Genomic DNA, 10469 nt, shown 5'->3' with positions numbered 1-10469 from the left:
AAAGTACAGAAAAGGGCAACTAAAATGATCAAGGAAATGGAGCATCTCCTTTATTTGTATTTTTAACTTGTTGGTTGTTTTATGATGGTTTTAATTTTTGTGAACCGCCCGGAGAGCTTCGGCTATTGGGCGGTATAAAAATGTAATAAATAAATAAATATATAAATAAATTTATGAGGGAAGGTTACAACAGCTGGGATTGTTTAGCTGGGGGAAAAGGAGGCTAGGGGGAGGTATACAAAATTATGCATGGTGTGGAGAACGTGGATAGGGAAACATTTTTCTCCCTCTCCAATAATAATAATAATAATAATTTATTTCTTATCCACCTCTCCCTTTGGATCGACGCGGGGAACAACATTAGTACAAGAATCAACACATCTTAAAAATTCTTGATTTAACATTCATCTGGGTAGGCCTGTCGGAAAAGGCTAGTCTTCAAAGCTGTCTTAAAAACACAGAGAGAGTTAATTTTAAGAATCTCCTCCGGCAGGCTGAATAGATAAAATAATAGTAGAACCCAGTGGTATCATCACATGATGCTGATTGGTGGGAGATTCAAGACAGATAAAGGGAAGTTCTTTCTTTACACAACTATGGAATTCACTACCACAAGATGTAGTGATGGCCACCAATTTGGATGGCTTAAGGGGGTTGGATAAATTCCTGGAGGAGAAAGCTCTCAGTGACTACTATCCCTGATGGTTGTGTGCTAGTTCCAGTAGCAGAAGTAGTAAGCCTATATACCTCAGATGCTGGGGAACATGGGTGGGAGGGTGCTGCTGCACCATGTCCTACTTGTGGGTCCCTGATCAACAGCTGGTTGGCAACAGTTTGAACAGGGTGCTGGACTAGATGCCCCCCTTGGTCTGATCCAGTGTGGCTCTTCTTATGTTCTTATGAACTAGATTGGCAAGGATTTCTTACTCCCAGTTGTTTAACAATGGTAACAACACAATGCCACACACACACACACACCATGAAAATTATATTGAAATGAAAAAGCTGAAAGTGGTGATAATCAGGAGTGGATTTTTGTATGGATTTTTGTACAGAAGGAATATGAGCTCAGTTCAATTCTGCTACTCAAACACCTCCTAGATTTGAGATGTATGTCTTTTGCACCAGGCTCAGTGGATCTTAGGTTCTACTAAAATACCAAAGTAGATCCTGCAAGCCTGAAGTCTGCCCCCTCTGACGTTTGGGAAAGCTGATGTAACCAATAGGGTACTAAGAAGCCTGTGTGTGACTTCTCCAAAGGTGCTGCCTGGTGCTCTTTCCAAAGACGCTTAGCATAGTTGAGGCAGATGTCCTGGAATGTTGGAAGCCCAGGCAGTTTTCTAGTTTACCTCAATGGTCAGGCCAATTCTGGGGGAGAACTCTGGATCTCCCATATGAAATAAATAAGAACTGGATATCAATGTAAGTCTGGAAAAGCCCTTGCTATGTACAGTCTGATTTCATTGTCCAGGCACTCATCGCATATATATTCTATTCATTTAATTAGAGCTCAGTTGGAAGTGGTACCTAGAAATCTGTGCCTTTAGCATATATCAATCCAATCACTTGGATTCTATATCCAAAATCTCCAATGCTGGCTCTGCGCATGAGAGCCTTTTAGAATTAGATGCTCGACTATAAAAGGTCACATGTAACTGAATGTTAATATAATGAGTACTTAGAAATTGTTTTCTTTATTATGGCTCCAACTTACTCTGCAAATCCAGAGTTAAGCTGAGTGTTTGGTTTATGTAATCAGAACTGCTGTGGCTCTTTTACAGCAAATTATGAATGGTTTGAGCATTTGTGTTTACCACTAAAAGTCCAAGCAAGTGGTGAGTGACCCAGGACAGACAATGAGCTCCACGGACCCCACCATGATGCCTTCAGCCTTACTAGAGATTAACATTTTGGTTTTAAACTCACTACTGTATCTGGAATTACAATGATTAATTAAGATCTTGTTAATAAGCCAACTTCACTCATCATGAATTATGTGTAAAATTCAGACAATATTAGCCATTTTTGCATTTAACTGCAAATCAATTTAACTTGAACAGTTGATTTTGTATTTAAATCCTACTGATTTCACTTAACTTTCTATCCATTGAACCATTTATTTTTAAGGATTGGTAGGTGGAGGAGGATAGAAGATGTGACAGCATTTGTCAACCCAGAAATATCCATATAAGAAAAGACATTATGGACATGACTATCAAGTTCATTCTCATCCTAAAGCCACTGCAGCTATGTTCGCTCATAAAGAAAATATGAAAATGCATTCTCATATTAGTTTTCAGTCCCTGTTATTCTTGAGGAAGGTACTCCATGTAATTTTAAATAGGCATAAAAGAATAAGGGGGAAAGAATTAGCCCCAGACTCTGATTGTTTAGGGTGATAGTGGTCTATCCCTGCTCTAAAGCAAATTCCCCTCACATTTTCCTAACCAGTCGAAATAAACAATGATGACAACTTTATACAAACGGTACTAGTTTGTATATTTGTAGATATGTACTATTTTATTTTATTTAAAGCATTTTTATAGCGCCACCTCACCATTTCTGGTATCGTGGCGCTTTACAATCACATATTGTATGTGAGAATCTTGTCCAACTGGGTGCCCTCCAGCTGCCCCCTGCTCCCCACTCCATGACTCTTTCTCCCTGAGGGGAAATTATGTCTGTACTGACAGCTGCCACTCCCCCCACCAAAAGTCCCCAGTAGCATTGTTCCAAGGGTCAGTGTGTGTGTGTGTGTGTGTATGCATATGACTCGCACACACGATGGCAGCGAATTATAGGTGGCTCCCAAAAGTAGTTCCACTGCCACTATCAAGTTAAAGAAAGAAAAAAACACATTTTTAAAATAAGAGAAAAGGGGGAAAACCCTGATGCTGCCACCACGAATCGGTAAGCTCCCTGTTGTTGATTTTACAAGCTTTTGCCCCCACCCTTGCAAGAAAATCACTGAAATGCTCCTCACTAAAATTCTCAACATGCAAATGTGGCAACAAATTGTATGTGTGTGTGTTGGCGGACAGGGAGATCTGTGCATATCTGTATGCCGAAAACCAGGGTTTTATAAGTACATAGACGGTTTTTGGAGGGACTTTCAAAATGTACCATGCAAATGATTTCAGCATTCATATTTTAATGGCCAAACAAGAAGCTTTAGAAGCAACACAAATATATTGAAACATGAAAGGAACAAACAAATGTTCAGATTGTTACGGAGCGTCGTGCGGTGTGAATTCTACGATGTGTATTAGTACTAGGGTGGCCATGGTTCCTCCTTTACCGGCGGACAGTCCTCTCTTGGAAGGTCTGTGCAATCCAAGCCCAGTTTAAAGCTTAAGAACCGTAAGAAGGGAGAGCAGGGCCTTGACCATCGCCCACTGACAGCACCTGGACAGCATTTTGAGCAAGGCACATAGATCACCTGGTCATTCTGCCCCACTGTGGTAAGGTGTATTTCTATTTACATTACAGGAATTATTTCTAAATTTGCACCCATACATATAAATTAGCATATGCACTTTTTGTTGAAGCATTTCTTCTTTTTTGGTAATGTGCAACTGGTCACCCTATATTATACGGAAGATGGAATCCTGTAAAAAAAAAATGCAGATGGAAGTATCATGCTTGAATCAATTGGACAGATCAGACAATCAAATGAGTTCTCCAAAAGCACAGATTGGACAAAACTCAAGGCAAAAATGTTTTTAAAAATGGAAACCCATTTTCTTCATTGACAGTGCTCCTTACATCACTGTCAGGGAGATAAGCTGCAAACTGGCACAATATTGATAAAAATGCTACAATACTGCAGAAGCGAAAATTCAAATATCACTCCTTATCAGAGGCATTATTGATTTGACCTTAAAGTTTTAAGACTGCTTCATGTTTTTCATTGACATTGCAATGTCCTTGATTTTTATCACGTTTATATTGCTCAGGATTTGTCTGTAATTGTTTAATGCAATATAACGTGTTAAACAATTTTTTTTAATGGTGGCTCAAGATCATGGTGCTGCCCATCAAGGGAATAATCTGGACTCGACAGGAGTGCTCTGGTGTGCTAATTCAGGAGCAATACTTGCAACCCACGTGGGACCCTTCTGATGACCCTCCAGCATGAGAAAAAGTAAAGTCAGCCAGGTTGATGCAGTCCATATGGTGCAACACTGCACAAAACACCAATGATAGGAAGCTCCAGTTCAGAAACAGTGGTGAACATTTTTCTCAGCTGCTTTTATCAGTCACATGTGACAGGAGGAATGGCATGATATAGTTATGTGGGTTTTTTACTGTCTACCGTAAAATTATGGCGGGAAAGACTTCCCTAACACACACACACACACGGTTGTATCGAACTGTGTCCAATAATTATCCCATCCACTGTCTATTTACTTTTTGCCTGATAAATGCAAGTGTTTAATAGCATGTCTAACTTGGCCCTTATTTAATGGAGATAAATAATAATAAAAAAGGCTTAATCCAAGTGAGGGCTGCAATACATTTGAGTATGCACTTATAAACACACACACACACACACACACACACAGAGAGAGAGAGAGAGAGAGAGAGAGAGAGAGAGAGAGAGGCTTATCAATTTCTCATTCCTGGCTTCTTTAATCTGTTATAACTGCAAGAAGAAGGCTACCAATGGCTACTAGCCCTGATGGTTATGTGCTGCCTCCAGTATCCAAAGCAGTAAGCCTGTGTGCACCAGTTGCTGGCGAACATGGGTGGGAGGATGCTGTTTCACCATGTCCTGCTTTGTTGGTCCCTGGTCAACAGCTGGTTGGCCACTGTGTGAGCAGAGTGCTGGACTAGATGGGCCCTCAGTCTGATCCAGCCTGGCTCTTCTTATGTTCTTTAAGTCCTCACACTTGGGAACATGGTTTATATTTTCTGTCCTATAATGTTGTTTGCCTCCTTTGTACTGGCCATAATTCAGCTTTTGCGGTGGGGGTGAGGGTGGGGAAACAGATCCTTAAATGTTCATCAGTACTCATGAACAATTGCTGTGTGCATAAGGGAATTATATGTATACACTACACATACCTTTAAATAGCTATATACATGAATCTGAGAAATCTGAAACTGTGTGTACACAGATGTTTCTTTGCAAACTTTACACATTTGGTATGGAAAGTACTTGTGTTTCCCACAGCAATTGTAACATATAGTGCTACCCTAAAACAGTTCAACTTGAGAAACCCATAATCATACTTACGCCAAAAAAAATCAGAAAGCAAATTGTCTAAAAATAACCACTATGATGGGGCCACTGAACTCCTTCAAAAATAGTAAGGAAGAATTAAAGCTTGGTTCATTTATTTATTAAGATATAAATAGACTGACTGGCACAGCTTCATACTGCTGGATACTTATTATATCATAGAATCTTATATTTACTCAAGTGTTCAATGTAGCTTACTCAATAGTAATGAAAGTGTGCTTAGATTGCAGCCATAAATGGTATTATGCACATATTTACTCAGAAGTAAGCCCCACTGAGTTCCATGAGCTTATTCCCAGGTAAGTAGATATAGGACTGAAGCCTTAGAGAGTCAACTACAAGCACTACACATGGGTTTTGCTAATATCCAAAAGCACAACATCATGGATGAGGAGAATAATTTCCACCCCCACCCACACCCCCACCCACCCTCTCTCTCTCACACACACACATTTTGGTTAATACTTTAAAATCTTCTTTGCAAAAGAATGTAGACAAACAGCTTTGGAAAAGGAAACTGGGCCATACTATTAATCCAAAGGAAGTTTCAGGATAGAAATAAAATTTCCACACGATGTTCTTTTTTAAAAAAAAAATATATACATCATTTAACTTTCTGGTTCTAGAGAGTATAACAATCCTAGTGACAGTTAAAATGGATTCCCAATGCCCACTATAATTAAAAAGAAGACTGAAGAAAGGTTAGCTTTTTAAATGCTCCCTTTTGACAGTCTCCATTAAAAAGGAATCATAGGTAAACATATTTGGCTTTCTTAACTATTACACTGCTTAGTACCTTCTTGTCTATGCAGTGGAGTAATGAGGTTCTACTTTGATAGTATCTAGTTTTGAGTTAAAATTGTACTCCCCCATTCTTTTTATGGGAGGCTAAAGTCTACTATGGCTTGGATCCAGACTTCTTCTTCTTCTTCTTCTTCTTCTTCTTCTTCTTCTTCTTCTTCTTCTTCTTATTATTATTATTATTATTATTATTATTATTATTATTATTATCCCACCTTTTGCCCAATGCTGGGCCTCAAGGCAGCCTTACAAAGTTTAAAATATACATGGGGGGGGGAGGGAAACAAATCCATAAACAATTAAAAAATACACAACAAAATTATAAGACATTAACATAGATGGAGGGCTAGATTATTCTCCAAAGGCCTGCTTGAACAAAAAAGTTTTAGCCTGCTTCCGAAAGCCCATCAAGGAGGGAGCCAGCCTAGCTTCCCCGGGAAGAGAGTTCCAGAGCACTGGAGCAGCCACCGAGAAGGCCCTCTCCCATGTTCCCACCAAGCGTGCCTGTGAAGAAGGTGGGACTGAAAGAAGGGCTTCTCCAGAAGATCTCAAAGCACGGGCAGGCTCATAAGGGAGAATACGTTCTTTCAAATAACCTGGACCTGAACCATATAGAGCTTTATAGGTCATAACCAGATTCAGTTCACAGAACACAGCAGCAAATAATGGGCTATTTAACTCATGATTTGTGGTGGCACATATCACCTGCAAGCGGCTTCTGTGTACCATAAAGAACCTCCAACTGGTGTGATAGAAGGTTGTCAGTGTGTGACCTGGGGACCAATGGGTTGTTTAGGGGCTAAACAACCCAGTGGTTAATCTATGATTTATAGTAGCATATATCCTGGCAAATCACGAGTTAATTAACTCACAATTTGCTGCTCTATACCCTGCTTAAAATAGACCCATTGAAACCAATGGGACAAGTTGGCCATGTTTAACTTACATCTAATTTATTTCAATAAGTCTACGCTTAGCATGACTAGGTCTGGAGTCAATGCTATGTACCTGTCATTCTCAACAAGAATTTTGCAGATTATTTATTTATTAAGCTTCATCGAGAGCAGGGTGGGCAGAAAGTAAATTGGGATGTACTGGTAGAACTCTGGGTGATCTGCAGCAGATTGGCAAGCATTTCTGACTTCCAATTGTCTAACAATAGCAAGAACTAAAAGACTCTTCCTGCCCTTAAATAAAGGGCTTCATCACACCAGCAATTTACCACACTCTTGTCATGCCTGTTTTGCTGTTTTGCAATGCTGTAGTCACATCATGTCATGCCTGTCCTGCAGTCACCCCGCGTCTTCCCCTCCATTTTTCATGTTTTCCTAGAACGGGGAAAGTCCAGCTTATTTACTCCATGAGGGATTAAAGCGCTCTTTCACCCCGTGTATTGCTGTCCTCGTGCTTTGTCCTTTGTTGGGTGTATGAGCTTTGAAGGGAGGTCTTGCTGACAAAAGAGGAGGGCAGGGCAGTTCTCTTCCTCCAGCACGCCATGTCAAACAAATGGGCTTGTGTTGCTCCAACTCCAACCCCACTTTCAATGGAATAGAACAACTTGGGGAAAACCAGGAGTGGATTTTTGTGTGAAATGACTTGTAAACTTGGATCTGGTAATGATCACAAATTCCTGGGCTAAACATATGCTTCAGAGGTACCCTGTTCCTTAATTCTTAGCATATGTCCAGCTCCTAGCTGATGCACTATTTCATTGCCTGACTGTGGGTTTTGGATTTTTTTTCTTACGGACTAGCATAGCTTCCTTTGTTTCATATTTTGCATTTGATTCCAGTGGCGGATGTCACAGTTGTAGTAAGAAAAAGTAGATCTGCAAGCCTGACAATGCTGTCAAATAGTAGCCCTGTCTTAAGGCAGCAGCACAGAACACATCAAAGCCATGCAAGCAATTGTTTGAGGCCTAAGACGTCAGATAAACTGGAAACCACAAAATTAGAATTCCAATTTATTTGCAGCAACAAATTGTTAGGATTTCTTTAAAGTTAGGAGATGAAGCACATCACTTTGAAAAGACATTCTGGTTCTTTTTCTTGGAGGTTATCAATAATGTTACTTCCTCCATAGAAAGTTTGCAAGTATCAGATGTGCTGAATCGGTATGCAGGAGCGATGTGCTGCTGATTCCTCCACTGATAGCTGTTCCTTCATATAGATGGCAGGATCAGCACAGAAGGTACAGCTACTTCATGCTTTGGTGTTGTCATCCCTGCGGAAACTGCCCTCAGTGTATAATTTTATTGAATATATATATATATATATCTCCATATCTAAAACACATTCCAGAAGAATGAACATAAGAGATACAATAGTAAAAGCACCATATTAAAATTATTTTAAAAAAAGAATGTCAATAAAAACAATGGCTGGTCATTTAAGGAACGCTTCCTGGAACAGAACTGTTTTCAGAGGTGCAGGAAGCAACACAGTGTTGGCGCCTGTCTGACCTCCAGGGGCAGGGAGTTCCAAAGACAGCTACTCGACACAGAGGCAGCAAAATAAGCCTTCTTTACTGCCCACAATAGACACAATTATGTGCTCTAGAGTGTGCTTGGCTGTCTTTGCTTTGAGTCTTTCACCATTTGCGGTCTAACCGATGTCTAGTCTGTTTCACTGACTGCAGCTTCCCAGTATACTAAGGAGCAGAACAGGCTCTATAGCACTGGAGAGATCACTGAAGCGCAATCAAATCAATTGCCCTCTGTATCGCCAAAGGCATTCAGAAATCCATTGGATTCCATCAGTCTCCTGGGGCGGACCTTCCCTGCAGAAGTAGCACCATGAGTTCAAATCTCACCAGGAAGTGGTCTGACCATGACAATGGGATTACTTGGAAACCCACACACATCAATTTTCAGACTACCCATTTCAAAACTCAGAGCAAACACCAGATCAAAGATGTGCCCTGCTTCATGTGATGGACCAGTGACAAAATGAGATAGCCTCATGGTTGTCATGGAGGCCATGAAGTCCTGAGTTGGAACTCCAGAGCCAGCCTGAGCATGGAAGTTGAAGTCATGCAGACCCACCATCCTGGGATCCTCCAACCACACTTGAAACCACCTCTGCCAGCTCAGTGAGGGAGGATGCTGGGCAGCAGGGTGGGCGGTACACCAGCAGCATTCCCAAACTGTCTCTATAGCCTAACACCAGGTGCAACTCTTCAAGGCCCGCTCCAAGATGGAGTGGCTTCCTGGTAATAGAGATGGAGGTTCTACAAACAACGGCAACTCTGCCCCCCACCCCCACAGCCCACCAGCCTATGTTGGTGCTGTACTGAGTACTAAGGTGAGCAGAGCTGAGTCAGATCAACCCCACCCAGCTCACCCACCCAAGTCTTAGTAATACATGCCAGATCAGCCTTCTCATCCATGATTAAATTGTGAATGAGTGCAGTATTATTGTGGACCAACCTGATATTAAATAGTAGCACTCGGGACAGGAGGGCTCAGTGGATGAGTTAACAGGTACATAAGAGCTAGAGGAGGGGGATAGAAGGGGAACAGTATATAAACATCTGTGGCCCATTCTACTTTGATGTCCTGACCCCTCCGCCTGTCATATCTCCTTCTGCCCCAAGTCACTGGAATAGACGTACCCCCTCCATGTATCCCTGTGTCAGAGTTTCCCCAGTACATCATTGCCACACGAGACTACCTACCTACACACTCTTAACATCCACTCACCATTCAGTATACCCTCAGCCCTTCAACTCATATCACATAAAAAAAACACCACTCCTTGCCAAACTAAGACAATCATAATTTGTAACTCGTGGTTATAACCATGCTCTGGTCACATCTAAGACATCAATATTAATATGATTTATTACACTCAAAAGTAACCCCCACTGAATTCAATGGAGCTTACTCCCAAGTAATAAAATTGCAACTATAAAAAGGAATCTGTTTTAAAAGTGCTTACATAATTTCCACTATTCATCTTTAACTATAATAGAAGCTTCAAGAAAGAGAGGGTTACATGCTTACACCCAAAGCAATTACTTTGCCCTGATATAATTCAGAATTTGTTAAAGGGTGTGCTTGTATTATCAATTAATACTTGATCAATAGTCCAGAAAACCAAGTCTATTATTTGCAGAATTGGATGTTTGGGAAGTACTGGGTAAAATCCAACATAAGTCCTACAGAGTAAGACCCATTAAAGTGAATGGGACTTAAATTAGTCATGACTAACTTAAGTACCTTTTATTCCAGTGGATCTACTCTAAGCAGGATATACATTTGATTTTAGCCATTATACATGTTTCGTATCAACTTGTCAAATATTCCACTACTTGGATTGCCTTTAAACTTCGTAGTATATTATGCCTTTGCAACAAATCCAGGACACTGGGTTCATTTCACAAAACACATTAAAATGTGTTTTGGGATAGACCTGAGTGCATA

The sequence above is a fragment of the Elgaria multicarinata genome, chromosome 5 (genome assembly GCF_023053635.1).
Source record: "Elgaria multicarinata webbii isolate HBS135686 ecotype San Diego chromosome 5, rElgMul1.1.pri, whole genome shotgun sequence".
Taxonomy (NCBI): domain Eukaryota; kingdom Metazoa; phylum Chordata; class Lepidosauria; order Squamata; family Anguidae; genus Elgaria; species Elgaria multicarinata.
The sequence above is the reverse complement of the archived record's forward strand: the minus strand, read 5'-3'. Positions refer to the sequence as shown.